At 43.9% G+C, this 15,901-nt stretch overlaps 5 non-coding genes across 5 annotated transcripts; all 5 read right to left on the reverse strand.

Moving 5' to 3' along the window:
* Window positions 1–8,723: 8,723 nt before the first annotated feature.
* On the reverse strand, window positions 8,724–8,837 carry LOC140308335 (U5 spliceosomal RNA). Its single transcript, XR_011916292.1, has one exon. It is a non-coding gene; the product is annotated as a U5 spliceosomal RNA (small nuclear RNA).
* Window positions 8,838–9,248: 411 nt separating this feature from the next.
* Window positions 9,249–9,439, reverse strand: LOC140308003 (U2 spliceosomal RNA). Its single transcript, XR_011916017.1, has one exon. It is a non-coding gene; the product is annotated as a U2 spliceosomal RNA (small nuclear RNA).
* Window positions 9,440–9,747: 308 nt separating this feature from the next.
* On the reverse strand, window positions 9,748–9,861 carry LOC140308234 (U5 spliceosomal RNA). The gene has a single exon (XR_011916199.1). It is a non-coding gene; the product is annotated as a U5 spliceosomal RNA (small nuclear RNA).
* A 411-nt stretch (window positions 9,862–10,272) lies between these two features.
* Window positions 10,273–10,463, reverse strand: LOC140307863 (U2 spliceosomal RNA). Its single transcript, XR_011915889.1, has one exon. It is a non-coding gene; the product is annotated as a U2 spliceosomal RNA (small nuclear RNA).
* A 285-nt stretch (window positions 10,464–10,748) lies between these two features.
* LOC140308235 (U5 spliceosomal RNA) lies at window positions 10,749–10,862 on the reverse strand. Its single transcript, XR_011916200.1, has one exon. It is a non-coding gene; the product is annotated as a U5 spliceosomal RNA (small nuclear RNA).
* Window positions 10,863–15,901: the final 5,039 nt, after the last annotated feature.

Raw genomic sequence — 15,901 nt, forward strand, 5'->3', positions numbered from 1 at the left:
TTAGTGATCTCCAAGGGTCTAAGCATTTCAAAGATTACTGTGTCTGATGTGGGCCTGTCTGACCATTCCTGTGTTTTCTTTGAGAGTACGATTTCAGTGCACACAAATGTCTCAACAGCAGTGATCTCAAAACTGAAAACAGTAGTAAGATCTTTAACCAGGTTTTCTCCTTAGCACCTGCCCTGTCCGGGGGTTCAGTCAGTGAGCTCGTCAGTAGCTTTAATACTAAAATGTTAAATGTTATGGATACTATTGCTCCCATTAAGGTGAAGGTTATCTCTGGAAGGAAGAAGTCTCCATGGCGAAATTCCACACTGGTGAAAAATGGGAAAAGAGTGTGTCGGAAAGCTGAGCGCAGATGGAGAAAAACAAATCTCCAGGTTCATTATGACATCTATAAAGAGAAACTTCACTCTTATAATTTACAACTGAGGAATGCAAGGAAATCCTACTTCCCTGACATCATCACCAAAAACAGTCATAATGCTCGGGCCTTATTTGCTACAGTTGACAGGCTAACAAACCCTCCTGTGTCAGTGGCAAATGAACTCCATTCCACCATGGCCTGCAATGACTTTGCCAAATTCTTCATAGACAAAGTCCAAAATATTAGACAAGCAGTTGGTACATCAGCAGCAGGTTCAGCATATGTACTGTGTCCACCGAAAACCGGTTTAAACACCATGACACTATTTCAACCCATTAACAGTAAAGACCTGGAGGACATCTTACGTCACCTGAAGTCCTCCTCTTGCTGTTTAGACATCCTACCAACAGGTTTTTTCAAAGGGGTCTCAAAGACTTTGGAGTCAGACCTGTTACTGATTGTGAACCTGTCCTTAACGTCAGGTGTGTTTCCAGAGCCACTAAAAACAGCTGTAATTAAACCTCTGCTGAAAAAGGACAATCTTGATAAGACGCAAATGAACAACTACAGGCCCATCTCAAATCTCCCATTTTTAAGTAAGATCATTGAAAAAGCGGTTTTTCAACAGCTTAATTACTTTTTAACACAAAATAACTGCTATGATACCTTCCAGTCAGGCTTTAGACAGCACCACAGCACTGAGACTGCTCTGACCAAAGTGTTTAATGACATATGTCTGAACACAGACAGTGGAAAAATGTCAGTCTTAGTTTTACTGGATCTCAGTGCTGCCTTTGATACAGTTGACCACAATATATTACTCAAACAACTGGAGAACTGGGCTGGTCTTTCCGGAACTGTACTAAACTGGTTCAAAACATACTTAGAGAACAGGAAGTACTTTGTGTCAATAGGTAACTTTACATCTGAGCAGACAAGAATCACAAGTTCCCCAAGGTTCCATCCTGGGACCTCTTCTGTTTAACATCTACATGCTCCCACTGGCACAGATTATAAAAAACAACCAAATAAACTACCATAGCTATGCAGATGACACACAGATGTATATAACAATGTCACCAGGAGACAGAGGGCCTGTACAGGCCCTTGGAAAATGCATTGAGGAGATTAATGACTGGATGTGCCACAACTTCCTCCAGCTAAACAAAAACAAAACTGAGGTAATTGTCTTTGGAGCCAAAGATAAACGATTGAAAGTCACCACAGAGCTTCAATCTATAAATCTAAAAACGACCAACCAGGCCAGAAATCTGGGTGTAGTGATGGACTCAGACCTAAATTTGGACAAACACATTAAGGCATTAACAAAGTCAGCCTACTATCACCTTAAGAATATATCAAGGCTAAAAGATCTGATGTCTCAGCAGGACCTGGAAAAAATAGTCCATGCATTCATCTTTAGTAGGCTTGATTATTGTAATAGCATCTTTACAGGTCTGCCTAAAAAGTCAGTTAGACAACTGCAGCTCATCCAGAACTCAGCTGCTCGAGTCCTCACTAAGACCAAAAAAGTGGAGCACATCACAGTCCAGCTCTCAAGTCTTTACACTGGCTGCCTGTCCATCAGAGGATAGACTTTAAAGTTCTGATGCTGGTCTATAAAGCTCTGAATGGTCAAGGACCAAAATACATCAGTGACCTCCTGACCCACTATGAACCTTCCAGACCCCTCAGGTCATCTGGTTCCGGTATTTTATCAGTTCCCAGAGTCAAAACCAGACATGGAGAAGCTGCATTCAGCTTCTATGCTCCACATGTCTGGAACAAAGTCCCAGAAAGCCTCAGATCAGCTGAAACACTCAGTGTATTTAAGTCCAGGTTGAAGACACATCTATTTTCAGCTGCATTTGAATAAGCTTGAGTTTCAAAACGGAATCATGTTTTAACTATTGATTTTATCTTTCATATATATAATTTTTTCTGATTTTATCTATTGTTCTTATTTCCTTCTTTTGTTTAAATTTTAAATCATGCTTTTTATTTCTTCTGTTTTAATGTCTCTGTGAAGCACTTTGAATCACCTTGTTGTTGAATTGTGCTATACAAATATACTTGCCTTGTCTTGCCTTGCCTTACATTGTCGGGCATTCGCACCTTGTCTTACCCGCTTTTTACAAACTATAGTCAGACATCCACACCTTCTTGCAGCTGAACCACCTCCGCTTACTGTTTTGATCATGTATGGTCTGGCAATACTACCTTTTCTTACCCGTTTGTGAGTAATTATGGCTGGACATTCACACCTACTTTCAGCAGAACACCACCTCTCTCGCTTTTGATGATGTATGGACCGGCATTCTTACCTTTTCTAACACATTTTTCAGCAATTATGTTCGGAGATTCACACCTACTCACAGACGAACAACTCCGCTCCCGTATTTGATGGTGTATAGTCGGGCATTCTCACCCTTTCTCATCAGCTTTTTGCAAATTATGATCTGACATCCACACCTACTTGCAGTCGAACAGTTCTGCTCCCGCTTTTGATTATGTTTGGTTGGATATTCGAACCTTTTCTTAACTGCTTTTTACAAACTTTGGTTGGACGTTCACACCTTCTTGTAGCCGAACACATCCACAGCTGCTTTTGATGATGTATGGTTGGGCATTCGCACCTTTTTTTTACCCATTTTTCAGGAATTATGGGTGGATATTCACACCTTCTTGCAGCTGAACACCTCCTCTCCCACTTATGATCATGTGCGGTTTGATTTTAGAAATTTTTACTTTCATGTTTTCTAGCAATTATTGATGGACATTCACACCTTCTTGCAGCTGAACACCTCCTCTCCCACTTATGATCATGCGCGGTTTGATATTAGAAATTTTTACTTTCATGTTTCCTAGCAATTATTGATGAACATTCAGACCTTCTTTGCAGCTGAACACCTCCGCTCCCGCTTTTGATCATACATTGTCGGGCATTCATAACTTGTCTTACCAGATTTTTACAAACTTTAGTCGAACATTCACACCTTCTTGCAGCTGAACACCTCCGCTCCCGCTTTTGATGGTGTAAAGTCGGGCTTTCGAGCCTTTTCTTACCCGGTTTTTAGAAATTATGGTTGGATATTCAGACCTTGCAGCCGAACACCTCCGCTCCCTCTTTTGATCATACATTGTCGGGCATTCGCACCTTGTCTTACCCGCTTTTTACAAACTATAGTCAGACATTCACACGTTGCAGCTGAACCACCTCCGCTCCCTGTTTTGATCATGTATGGAGTGGCAATACTACCTTTTCTTACCCATTTGTGAGTAATTATGGCTGGACATTCACACCTACTTGCAGTCGAACAGCTCTGCTCCTGCTTTTGATTTTGTTTGGTTGGATATTCGAACCTTTTCTTAACTGCTTTTTACAAACTTTGGTCGGACGTTCACACCTTCTTGCAACCGAACACCTCCGCTTCCGCTTTTGATGGTATATATTCGGGAATTCGAACATTATCTTACCCGTTTTTTACAAACCATGGTCGGACTTTCACACCTTCTTGTAGCCGAACAACTCCACTCCCGCTATTGATTGTGTACAGTCGTGTAGTTTAACCTTTTCTTACCCGCTTTTTACCAACTATGGTCGGACATTCACACTGTCTACAGCGGAACACCTCCGCTTCCGCTTTTGATGGTGTATAGTCGGGCATTCGAACCTTTTCTTACCCGCTTTTTACAAACTATGGTCGGACATTCAAACCTTCTTGTAGCCGAAAAGCTCCGCTCCCTCTTTTGATCATACATTGTCGGGCATTTGCACCTTTTCTTACCCGCTTTTTACAAACCATGGTCGGACTGTCACACCTTCTTGTAGCCGAACAGATCTGCTCCCGCTATTGATTGTGTACAGTCGGGTTTTTTTAACCTTTTCTTACCCGCTTTTTACCAACTCTGGTCGGACATTCACACCTTCTTACAGCGGAACACCTCCGCTCCCTCTTTTGATGGTGTATGTTCGGGCATTCGAACCTTTTCTTACCCTCTTTTTACAAACTATGCTCGGACATTCAAACCTTCTTATAGCCGAACACATCCACTCCTGCTTTTGATGATGTGTGGTTGGGCATTCGAACCCACTTCTTGCCCGCTTTTCATTAATTATGGGTGGACATTCACACCTTGTCGCAGCCAAACACCTCCGCTCCCTGTTTTGATGGTGTATGGTTGGACATTCGCACCTTTTCTCACCCGCTTTTTGCAAACTATGGTCAGCAATTCACAGCTTCCTCTCCACCATACTTGTATGGTGGGATATTCACACCCACTTGCATCCGAAGACCTCCGCCCCCACTTTTGTTGATATTTAGTCGGTCATTCGCACCTTACCCGCTTTTGGCAAACTATGGCCTTCTTGCAGCCAAACACCTCAGATCTCGCTTTTGATGATGTAAGGTTGGGCATTCAGACCTTGCTTCCCCTGCTTTTCACCAAATATAGTCGGACATTCACACCTTCTTGCAGCCGAACACTTCCGCTCCACCTTTTAGTGTTCTATCACACCTTTTTTTCACCGCATTTTATAGATTATGGTTGGAAATTCTCAACCACTCTCATCCGAAGACCTCTCCTCCCGCTTTTGTTAATATATTTGAACTTTAGTCGGACATTCACACCTTCTTGCAGCTGAACCACCTCCGCTCCCTGTTTTGATCATGTATGGTCTGGCAATACTACTTTTTCTTACCCGTTTGTGAGTAATTATGGCTGGACATTCACACCTACTTTCAGCAGAACACCACCTCTCTCGCTTTTGATGATGTATGGACCGGCATTCTTACCTTTTCTAACACATTTTTCAGCAATTATGGTCGGTGATTCACACCTACTCACAGACAAACAACTCCGCTCCCGCATTTGATGGTGTATAGTTGGGCATTCTCACCCTTTCTCATCAGCTTTTTGCAAATTATGATCTGACATTAACACCTGCTTTTGATGATGTATGGTTGGGTATTCGCACCTTTTTTTTACCCATTTTTCAGCAATTATGGGTGGACATTCACACCTTCTTGCAGCTGAACACCTCCTCTCCCACTTATGATCATGTGCGGTTTTATTTTCGAAATTTTTACTTTATTTTTTTCTAGCAATTATTGATGGACATTCAGACCTTCTTGCAGCTGAACACCTCCGCTCCCGCTTTTGATCATACATTGTCGGGCATTCGCACCTTGTCTTACCAGATTTTTACAAACTTTAGTCGAACATTCACACCTTCTTGCAGCTGAACACCTCCGCTCCCTCTTTTGATTATACATTGTCGGGCATTCGCACCTTGTCTTACCCGCTTTTTACAAACTATAGTCAGACATTCACACGTTGCAGCTGAACCACCTCCGCTCCCTGTTTTGATCATGTATGGTCTGGCAATACTACCTTTTCTTACCCGATTGTGAGTAATTATGGCTGGACATTCACACCTACTTTCAGCAGAACACCACCTCTCTCGCTTTTGATGATGTATGGACCGGCATTCTTACCTTTTCTAACACATTTTTCAGCAATTATGGTCGCAGATTCACACCTACTCACAGACAAACAACTCCGCTCCCGCATTTGATGGTGTATAGTCGGGCATTCTCACCCTTTCTCATCAGCTTTTTGCAAATCATGATCTGACATCCACACCTACTTGCAGTCGAAGAGTTCTGCTCCCGCTTTTGATTATGTTTGGTTGGATATTCGAACCTTTTCTTAACTGCTTTTTACAAACTTTGGTTGGACGTTCACACCTTCTTGTAGCCGAACACATCCACAGCTGCTTTTGATGATGTATGGTTGGGCATTCGCACCTTTTTTTTACCCATTTTTCAGGAATTATGGGTGGATATTCACACCTTCTTGCAGCTGAACACCTCCTCTCCCACTTATGATCATGTGTGGTTTGATTTTAGAAATTTTTACTTTCATGTTTTCTAGCAATTATTGATGGACATTCAGACCTGCTTGCAGATGAACACCTCCGCTCCCGCTTTTGATCATACATTGTCGGACATTCATACCTTGTCTTACCAGATTTTTACAAACTTTAGTCGAACATTCACACCTTCTTGCAGCTGAACACCTCCGCTCCCGCTTTTGATGGTGTAAAGTCGGGCTTTCGAGCCTTTTCTTACCCGGTTTTTAGAAATTATGGTTGGATATTCAGACCTTGCAGCCGAACACCTCCGCTCCCACTTTTGATCATACATTGTCGGGCATTCGCACCTTGTCTTACCCGCTTTTTACAAACTATAGTCAGACATTCACACGTTGCAGCTGAACCACCTCCGCTCCCTGTTTTGATCATGTATGGAGTGGCAATACTACCTTTTCTTACCCGTTTGTGAGTAATTATGGCTGGACATTCACACCTACTTTCAGCAGAACACCACCTCTCTCGCTTTTGATGATGTATGGACCGGCATTCTTACCTTTTCTAACACATTTTTCAGCAATTATGGTCGCAGATTCACACCTACTCACAGACAAACAACTCCGCTACCGCATTTGATGGTGTATAGTCGGGCATTCTCACCCTTTCTCATCAGCTTTTTGCAAATCATGATCTGACATTCACACCTACTTGCAGTCGAAAAGCTCTGCTCCCGCTTTTGATTATGTTTGGTTGGATATTCGAACCTTTTCTTAACTGCTTTTTACAAACTTTGTTCGGAGGTTCACGTCTTCTTGAAGCCGAACACCTCCGCTTCCGCTTTTGATGGTGTACAGTCGGGCATTTTAACCTTTTCTTACCCGCTTCTTACCAACTATGGTCGGACATTCACACCTTCTTGCAGCTGAACACCTCCGCTCCCGCTTTTGATGGTGTATAGTCGGGCTTTCGAGCCTTTTCTTCCCCGGTTTTTACAAATTATGGTTGGACATTCAGACCTTGCAGCCGAAAACCTCCGCTCCCTCTTTTGATCATACATTGTTGGGCATTCGCACCTTGTCTTACGCGCTTTTTACAAACTTTAGTCAGAAATTCACACCTTGCAGCTGAACCACCTCCGCTCCCTGTTTTGATCATGTATTGTCTGGCAATACTACCATTTCTTACCCGTTTGTGAGTAATCTTCTAAAAGGTCATACCTGTCATTTTTTCCATTGAAACCAGAAATATTTAAGAGGTTAAAGTCTTGCCCCATAAAATTCAAGTGTGCTAAAAGTGCCCGTCCGTCTCGCACCAGAACATGCGGATTTTTAATTAGAATGGCCACACCATCATTTTTAATTTGATTTGAGCCACTCCATATCGATAAATTGGGCCACATTTCCTCCCATTGTCTATGGTTTTTCAAAAAAGGTAGTCCACATTCTTGTATTAAAAACACATCTGATTTTATGGAGTCTAAGAAGGATATAATACTCTGGGCTCTTGTCTTTGATTTCACACTTCTCACATTTAGTGTTGAGAAGGTGAGAACCATTAAAAGGATAAAGGAAAGTAGGTATGTCATTTTCGTTTTTCTAAGTTATCAAAACAAATTACACACTCAGGTTATTTCTTGGGAAACTAGCTCTCCTTTTCGGACTCTCGTGTTGGCCTCTGATGCAATGTTGCATTTAACTTTGGGTTGATTGCAGAGCTAAAGGGAATCAGAGGACAACTCAGATGCCGTCCTCCTCGGCTGTTGACCTTCGGGGAGGTGAGTACCTTCACTAGACTCACCTGTCTGCTCTTCCTCCTCATTTAGCTTAGCTCCACCCTCTGCCTGTGAATTCTCACAGACTTCAGCACTGAGTGGTGAGGCCTCTACAGGCCCCTCTCCTTTTTGCTCCTCACTTCCAATCCAAGCTTTTAGCGGGAAGTTTGAATTTATTGGGTCAACCTCTTCACTTTGTTCACCAACTGCCACCTCTGGTCCTTCTCTTTGTTGGCTTGACTGTGGCTTTACCGTCTTTAATTTGTTGGCAAAAGATTTAGGGCAATCTCAGAAGAGGTGATTTAATTCTCCACAGAGATTACATTTCCTGCCATTTGGACACTCTCCAAAAGTGTCCCCAATTTCTCTGCACTTCCCACATATCACCTTGGTACAAGCCTCAACCAGGTGCCCATGCTCACCACACTTGCGGCAGAGCTTGGGCTGCCCCTGGTACTGGATGTAACCTCGGTTTTCGAGGTGGCCAGAGTGTCACTTTGCATCTCCGCCCACCCGCTGCACTGAGCACTCTTCAGCCCTTTTAAATGGTATAACTTTGCACTCCCGCACGCTCCAGCGAGCACCATTCAAGCAACAACTTTGCACTCCAGCTTCAAACATCGGCACAGTCGCAACAAGTAAGGCAACTCTACTCAGAGAAGTCACTCTGCACAGTAACAAGATTTCTTTTGCACAGACAGAAAGGGCTTCACCCGCAAAGGTAAAGCCTGCCAAAAATAGCAACAACTCATTAGTGCTGCTCTCCACGGAAGTCTTTAGTAAAAGGCGAAAGACTTGTACATTATGAAGAGAAACCAGAGTACGATTATCTGTCACTGCGGGAGCAGGGCATCAGGCTAGTTGGCATAGCCACCTTCCCCATGGTGAGCTTTGCTTGGTTGAGACGCTTGCTCCCCCTCCTTGCTCCTCGGCTGACCAAGTAGGAAAAATCGGGCCCTATTCGATGGCTGCCTTGTCTTTTACTCTGTGCAAAAGACAAGGCAGCCACAAACACCACGGGAACACCGTATTGAGGCTTTGTTCTGACCGCTCATTCAGTGTCTCGTTTCTTTCAAGCAATTCTCCCGGTTAGCCCGCACTCGGCTCGCCCCCAGAGCTGTGTTAAAGTCTACTTCGCATTCACTCTCTTTTCTCAGCAGACTAAAAGAAAGTTTCATCTTGGGCTCCCTGAAACTTCCATCCTGCACCACTGTTTGCTTTTTCACAAGAGCAGAGAAGAGCGCACCGTTCCCAGCGGCACTGCAGTACCGGGTCGATGCTTGGAGTGAACGGAGCAAGCTCCTTTTTCAACTCCTATTGCTAAAAATCCATTTAATATGTAGTCCTCGTACAAAGGCCATATCAGATATTAAACTGATCAGAACAGGTACTACACTTGATCTTAGCCAAAAGGCCGAGAAGCGATAACTGTCCACTGGTTCACGTCCGAGGGCCCTTCCTGGCACAATGCACACTTGTAGCGGTGTTCTTTTTATGGCCATAGGTGGCCAGAGTGTCACTTTGCACCTCCGCCCACCCGCTGCACTGAGCACTCTTCAGCCCTTTTAAATGGTATAACTTTGCACTCCCGCACGCTCCAGCAAGCACCATCCAAGCAACAACGTTGCACTCCAGCTTCAAACATCGGCACAGTCGCAACAAGTAAGGCGACTCTACTCAGAGAAGTCACTCTGCACAGTAACAAGATTTCTTTTGCACAGACGGAAAGGGCTTCACCCGCAAAGGTAAAGCCTGCCAAAAATAGAAACAACTCATTAGTGCTGCTTTCCACGGAAGTCTTTAGTAAAAGGCGAAAGACTTGTACGTTATGAAGAGAAACCAGAGTACGATCATCCGTCACTGCGGGAGCAGGGCATCAGGCTAGTTGGCATAGCCACCTTCCCCATGGTGAGCTTTGCTTGGTTGAGACGCTTGCTGCCCCTCCATGATCCTCGACTGACCAAGTAGGAAAAATCGGGCCCTATTCGATGGCTGCCTTGTCTTTTACTCTGTGCAAAAGACAAGGCAGCCACAAACACCACGGGAACACTGTATTGAGGCTTTGTTCTGACCGCTCATTCAGTGTCGCGTTTCTTTCAAGTAATTCTCCCGGTTAGCCCGCACTCGGCTTGCCCCCAGAGCTGTGTTAAAGTCTACTTCGCATTCACTCTCTTTTCTCAGCAGACTAAAAGAAAGTTTCAATTTGGGCTCCCTGAAACTTCCATCCTGCACCACTGTTTGCTTTTTCACAAGAGCAGAGAAGAGCGCACCGTTCCCAGCGGCACTGCAGTACCGGGTCGATGCTTGGAGTGAACGGAGCAAGCTCCTTTTTCAACTCCTATTGCTAAAAATCAATTTAATATGTAGTCCTCGTACAAAGGCCATATCAGATATTAAACTGATAAGAACAGGTACTACACTTGATCTTAGCCAAAAGGCCGAGAAGTGATATCTGTCCACTGGTTCACGTCCGAGGGCCCTTCCTGGCACAATGCGCACTTGTAGCGGTGTTCTTTTTATGGCCATAGGTGGCCAGAGTGTCACTTTGCACCTCCGCCCACCCGCTGCACTGAGCACTCTTCAGCCCTTTTAAATGGTATAACTTTGCACTCCCGCACGCTCCAGCAAGCACCATCCAAGCAACATCGGCACAGTTGCAACAAGTAAGGCGACTCTACTCAGAGAAGTCACTCTGCACAGTAACAAGATTTCTTTTGCACAGACGGAAAGGGCTTCACCCGCAAAGGTAAAGCCTGCCAAAAATAGAAACAACTCATTAGTGCTGCTTTCCACGGAAGTCTTTAGTAAAAGGCGAAAGACTTGTACGTTATGAAGAGAAACCAGAGTACGATTATCCATCACTGCGGGAGCAGGGCATCAGGCTAGTTGGCATAGCCACCTTCCCCATGGTGAGCTTTGCTTGGTTGAGACGCTTGCTCCCCCCCTTGCTCCTCGGCTGACCAAGTAGGAACAATCGGGCCCTATTCGATGGCTGCCTTGTCTTTTACTCTGTGCAAAAGACAAGGCAGCAACAAAAACACCACGGGAAAACCGTATTGAGGCTTTGTTCTGACCGCTCATTCGGTGTCGCGTTTCTTTCAAGCAATTCTCCCGGTTAGCCCACACTCGGCTCGCTCCTAGAGCCGTGTTAAAGTCTACTTCGCATTCATTCTTGTTTCTCAGCAGACTCTTGGGATTTTATCTATAAAATGAATTCCTTCACTCAAACTATGTTAAAACTGCTTTGTCCTTCATATTTACCATGTCTAGAAAGATTTAAACAAAAAAAACAACGTTGTACTTTGCAGTAAAAGACAGAGCAAATCTAAAGTTTCATGAATCCGAGAATAAGCTTACTTTCATGAGTTCTTCACGATTTGGGATTTTGCTATAAAATGAATTCCTTCACTCAAACTAAATCGCTAATCTGTTACATGTAAGGCAGATGTCAAATTCACCGAAATAGGATCTAAGGGTATTCGGCCAATCGAGCTGTAGCAGCTTCGGTAAAAGAGTATAAGTTGAAGAGTTTGTGAATAAAGGTGTGCGCACACATAGTGAGCTGTAGGAAAATAGGCAGGGAGCAATGCCGGCTGGGGTATATGTTCTTGTATGTTGTCTGACTGTTTGATTTGAATGTGTTGTGTAAGTGTCCCGTTGAATGTTACATGTTTGGGCTTTGACACGCTTCACTGTGGTTGTTAACTGTGTGGTGTGTCCTGAAATGTTATATGTTTGGGCTGTGTGACATGCTTAATGCTTTTCAGTAGCTACCCACTTATTCATATATAGCAACTGACAACATAAGAAGTCCGGACATACTTTGATAGTAGTTGTAGAAGTATCCTTATTGATAATAGATAAACTAATTCATAGTGATAGAACAGTAGATGAACAGGTGCCTGCACATGTCTCACGAAAATAAAATGGGTGTATGATTGCTGACGGCAGAGCAATAATGCCAAACTTATGAGTTCTTGTGGCAAACTTGATTCAGTGTCTTGACGTGTATACGCTGTTTCGCTGACTTGATTGTCACAAGAAACAAAGTGTGTTTGATAAGATCCGACCATTTTATTACGGGAGGATCAGTATCAGTATTCGGCTGCAAGTAGGTGTGAATGTCCAACCATAATTTGTAAAAAGCGGGTAAGAAAAGGTTCTCATGCCCGACTATACATTAACAAAAGCGGGAGGAGAGGTCTTCGGATGAGAGTGGGTGAGAATTTCCAACCATAATCTATAAAATGCGGTGAAGAAAAAGGTGTGAATGCTACATAGAACACTCAAAAGTGGAGCGGAAGTGTTCGGCTGCAAGAAGGTGTGAATGTCCGACTATATTTGGTGAAAAGTAGGTGAAGCAAGGTCTGAATGCCCAACCTTACATCATCAAAAGCGAGATCAGGTGTTTGGCTGCAAGAAGGCCATAGTTTGCCAAAAGCGGGTAAGGTGCGAATGACCGACTAAATATCAACAAAAGTGGGGGCGGAGGTCTTCGGATGCAAGTGGGTGTGAATATCCCACCATACAAGTATGGTGGAGAGGAAGCTGTGAATGGCCGACCATAGTAAAAAGCGGGTGAGAAAAGGTGCGAATGTCCACCATTATACACCATCAAAACAGGGAGCGGAGGTGTTTGGCTGCGACAAGGTGTGAATGTCCACCCATAATTAATGAAAAGCGGGCAACAAGTAGGTTTGAATGCCCAACCATACATCATCAAAATAAGGAGCGGAGGTGTTCCGTTGTAAGAAGTTATGAATGTCCGACCATAGTTGGTAAAAAGCGGGTAAGAAAAGGTTAAAATACCCGACTGTACACAATCAATAGCGGGAGCGGAGTTGTTCGGCTACTAAAAGGTGTGAAAGTCCGACCAAGTTTTGTAAAAAGCGGGTAAGAAAAGGTTCGAATGCCCGACAATTTATGATCAAAAGAGGGAGCGGAGTTGTTCAGCTGCAAGAAGGTCTGAATGTCCATCAATAATTGCTAGAAAAAATTAAAGTAAAAATTTTGAAAATCAAACCGCACATGATCATAAGTGGGAGAGGAGGTGTTCAGCTGCAAGAAGGTGTGAATGTCCACCCATAATTACTGAAAAATGGGTAAAAAAAAGGTGCGAATACCCAACCATACATCATCAAAAGCAGCTGTGGATGTGTTCGGCTACAAGAGGGTTTGAACGTCCAACCAAAGTTTGTAAAAAGCAGTTAAGAAAAGTTTCGAATATCCAACCAAACATAATCAAAAGCGGGAGCAGAACTGTTCGACTGCAAGTAAGTGTGAATGTCAGATCATAATTTGCAAAACAACAACTATACACCATCAAATGCGGGAGCGGAGTTGTTCGTCTGTGAGTAGGTGTGAATCTCCGACCATAATTGCTGAAAAATGTGTTAGAAAAGGTAAGAATGCCGGTCCATACATCATCAAAAGCGAGAGAGGTGGTGTTCTGCTGAAAGTAGGTGTGAATGTCCAGCCATAATTACTCACAAACGGGTAAGAAAATGTAGTATTGCCAGATCATACATGATCAAAACAGGGAGCAGAGGTGGTTCAGCTGCAAGAAGGTGTGAATGTCCGACTAAAGTTCAAATATATTCACAAAAGCGGGAGGAGAGGTCTTCGGATGAGAGTGGTTGAGAATTTCCAACCATAATCCATAAAATGCGGTGAAAAAAAGGTGTGATAGAACACTAAAAGGTGGATCAGACGTGTTCCGCTGTAAGAAGGTGTGAATGTCCGACCATAGTTTGTAAAAAGCGGGTAAGAAAAGGTTAAAATACCCGACTGTACACCACCAATAGCGGGAGCAGGGTTGTTCGGGTACAAGAAGGTGTGAAAGTCCACCCATGGTTTGTAAAAAGCGGGTAACAAAAGGTTCGAATGCCCGAATATATACTATCAAAAGCGGAAGCGGAGGTGTTCGGCTGCAAGAAGGTGTGAACGTCCGACCAAAGTTTGTAAAAAGCAGTTAAGAAAAGGTTCGAATATCCAACCAAACAAAATCAAAAGCGGGAGCAGAGCTGTTCGACTGCAAGTAGGTGTGAATGTCCAGCCATAATTACTCACAACCGGGTAAGAAAAGGTAGTATTGCCAGACCATACATAATCAAAACAGGGAGCAGAGGTGGTTCAGCTGCAACGTGTGAATGTCTGACTATAGTTTGCAAAAAGCGGGTAAGACAAGGTGCGAATAACCGACAATGTATGATCAAATGCGGGAACGGAGGTGTTCGGCTCTGAGTAGGTGGGAATGTCCGACCATAATTGCTGAAAAATGTGTTAGAAAAGGTAAGAATGCCGGTCCATACATCATCAAAAGCGAGAGAGGTGGTGTTCTGCTGAAAGTAGGTGTGAATGTCCAGCCATAATTACTCACAAACGGGTAAGAAAAGGTAGTATTGCCAGACCATACATGATCAAAACAGGGAGCGGAGGTGGTTCAGCTGCAAGAAGGTGTGAATGTCCGACTAAAGTTCAAATATATTAACAAAAGCGGGAGGAGAGGTCTTCGGATGACAATGGTTGAGAATTTCCAACCATAATCTATAAAATGCGGTGAAAAAAAGGTGTGATAGAACACTAAAAGGTGGAGCGGAAGTGTTCGGCTGCAAGAAGGTGTGAATGTCCGACTATATTTGGTGAAAAGCAGGTGAAGCAAGGTCTGATTGTCCAACCTTACATCATCAAAAACGAGATCAGTGGTGTTTGGCTGCAAGAAGGCCATAGTTTGCCAAAAGCGGGTAAGGTGCGAATGACCGACTAAATATCAACAAAAGTGGGGGCGGAGGTCTTCGGATGCAAGTGGGTGTGAATCTTCCACCATACAAGTATGGTGGAGAGGAAGCTGTGAATCGCTGACCATAGTTTGCAAAAAGCGGTTGAGAAAAGGTGCGAATGTCCAACCATACATGATCACAACAGGGAGCGGAGGTGTTTGGCTGCGACAAGGTGTGAATGTCCACCCATAATTAATGAAAAGAGGGCAAGAAGTAGGTTCGAATGCCCAACCACACATCATCAAAAGCAGGAGTGGATGTGTTCGGCTACAAGAAGGTTTGAATGTCCGAGCATAGTTTGTAAAAAGCGGGTAAGAAAAGGTTCGAATGCCCAAACATACACCATCAAAAGAGGGAGCGGACGTGTTCCGCTTTAAGAAGGTGTGAATGTCCGACCAGAGTTTGTAAAAAGCGGGTAAGAAAATGTTCGAATGCCCGACTATACACCATCAAAAGCGGAAGCGGAGGTGTTCCGCTGTAAGACGGTGTGAATGTCCAACCATAGTTGGTAAAAAGCGGGTAAGAAAAGGTTAAACTACCCGACTGTACACAATCAATAGCGTGAGTGGAGTTGTTCGGCTACAAGAAGGTGTGAAAGTTCGACCATGGTTTGTAAAAAGCGGGTAAGAAAAGGTTCAAATTCCCGAATATATACCATCAAAAGCGGAAGCGGAGGTGTTCGGTTGCAAGAAGGTTTGAACGTTCGACCAAAGTTTGTAAAAAGCAGTTAAGAAAAGCGTCGAATATCCAACCAAACAAAATCAAAAGCGGGAGCAGAGCTGTTCGACTGCAAGTAGGTGTGAATGTCCAGCCATAATTACTCACAAACGGGTAAGAAAAGCTAGTATTGCCAGACCATACATGATCAAAACAGGGAGCGGAGGTGGTTCAGCTGCAACGTGTGAATGTCTGACTATAGTTTGTAACAAGCGGGTAAGACAAGGTGCGAATGCCCAACAATGTATGATCAAAAGAGGGAGCGGAGGTGTTCGGCTACAAGAAGGTGTGAAAGTCCGACCATGGTTTGTAAAAAGCAGGTAAGAAAAGGTTCGAATGCCCGAACATACACCATCAAAAGAGGGAGCGGACGTGTTCCGCTGTAAGAAGGT

Source organism: Leuresthes tenuis, unplaced genomic scaffold (genome assembly GCF_036924035.1).
Source record: "Leuresthes tenuis unplaced genomic scaffold, fLeuTen1.0.hap1 SCAF_5, whole genome shotgun sequence".
Classification (NCBI taxonomy): Eukaryota; Metazoa; Chordata; class Actinopteri; order Atheriniformes; family Atherinopsidae; genus Leuresthes; species Leuresthes tenuis.